This window comes from Euprymna scolopes, chromosome 23, assembly GCF_053919585.1.
Source record: "Euprymna scolopes isolate OS-2025 chromosome 23, ASM5391958v1, whole genome shotgun sequence".
Taxonomy (NCBI): Eukaryota; Metazoa; Mollusca; class Cephalopoda; order Sepiida; family Sepiolidae; genus Euprymna; species Euprymna scolopes.
In genome coordinates, this window is record NC_136504.1 from 105,158,990 (window position 1) to 105,160,241 (window position 1,252).

Consider the following 1,252-nt stretch of genomic DNA (forward strand, 5'->3'; position numbering starts at 1 on the left):
CTGCTCTTTCGCGCGTTTGCTTAGTAAATCTGAAGAAAGTCGGAGCGTATATCAGTCGAAACGTTGTGAAAATAACACCCAAGGTGAGTATCCAAAATAATCCAAATTCATCTAATTTGGCTATTTTTTTATTATTTATTGAAAACTAGCGGCTGCGCCGCGTCGGTACACACAACGCCGAGTCAAACACAAAATCGAGTACACTCAACATCAAGTACACTCAATATCATCTTACCATCAACGCTTACCCTGTGAACTCAGAGTATGTCAAATTCCCATATGCACAAAACAAATTCACTGAAAAAATAAAAATACCCTAATTAAGGGTAAGGATAATGAGTAAACATTGGATAAAATTATGGTTATTATGAACTTGCCAGGATTCGAACCTGGAATCTTCTAATCTGTAGACAGACGCGTGATCCATTGCGCCACAAGTCCTGTTACCACGTCTGCATAAAGACAGTGCTAAATTCCGTTGACATGGGCAGGTAACTTTTTCGACGAAACGCACGAAACGGTCCAAACCCCCTTATTTCGGGCTTTTTGTGTGACTCTGCATTGTTCGTTACGAACTATATACAGATAAAGACAATCTAGGGGCTCACACTTTTCAGGGGAAAAATAACTTTTCAAGTCGGTGCATCGATTCGAAAGTTTTATTGATATATATATATACGCACACATATAAATAAATAAATATGTAGAATTTTATTAATAGTATAGATAGATATAGATTATTTATTGAAAATTAATGAAACCCGCGTTTGCTAATAGAATATTAAGTGAGGGAGAAGGTGGGGACATTTTGTTTCAAGAACGTCACACAGGAAATCTCTTACGCCACCTATAATGCAAAGAATGCAAAGCTGGACCACCTATTTGATATGCATTTATAATGTCGTAAACTTCATGTTTTAAATAACGATGACGGTAATACATAGAGTTGCGCCCCTTTCTTCGAAATCTCAAGATGGCTGACCGGAAGTCAACAAGTTCATTTCGATTTAGTTTATTCTATGATTAATAATTACACATTTCCCATTTCAATAAAGAAACAAGGTTTAAATCGAATGAAAATAACGAAAATAAAACTTCCCGAAATTCACGCATTCAAAATTATTGGCTTAAAAAGAATAGAACACATGAAAAAAAAAAAATGAAAGATAATTTGATAAGTTAGCTTTTCTTTATTTGTCTCTATTTGTCCACCAAACAAAAAAAGTAAATTTATTTTTATGCTTATTTTTTT

The 1,252-nt window shown here is 34.4% G+C and overlaps 1 non-coding gene across 1 annotated transcript; it reads right to left on the reverse strand.

Annotated features, from left to right (window-relative positions):
• Nucleotides 1-368: 368 nt before the first annotated feature.
• Trnac-aca (transfer RNA cysteine (anticodon ACA)) lies at nucleotides 369-441 on the reverse strand. The gene has a single exon. It is a non-coding gene; the product is annotated as a tRNA-Cys (tRNA).
• Nucleotides 442-1,252: the final 811 nt, after the last annotated feature.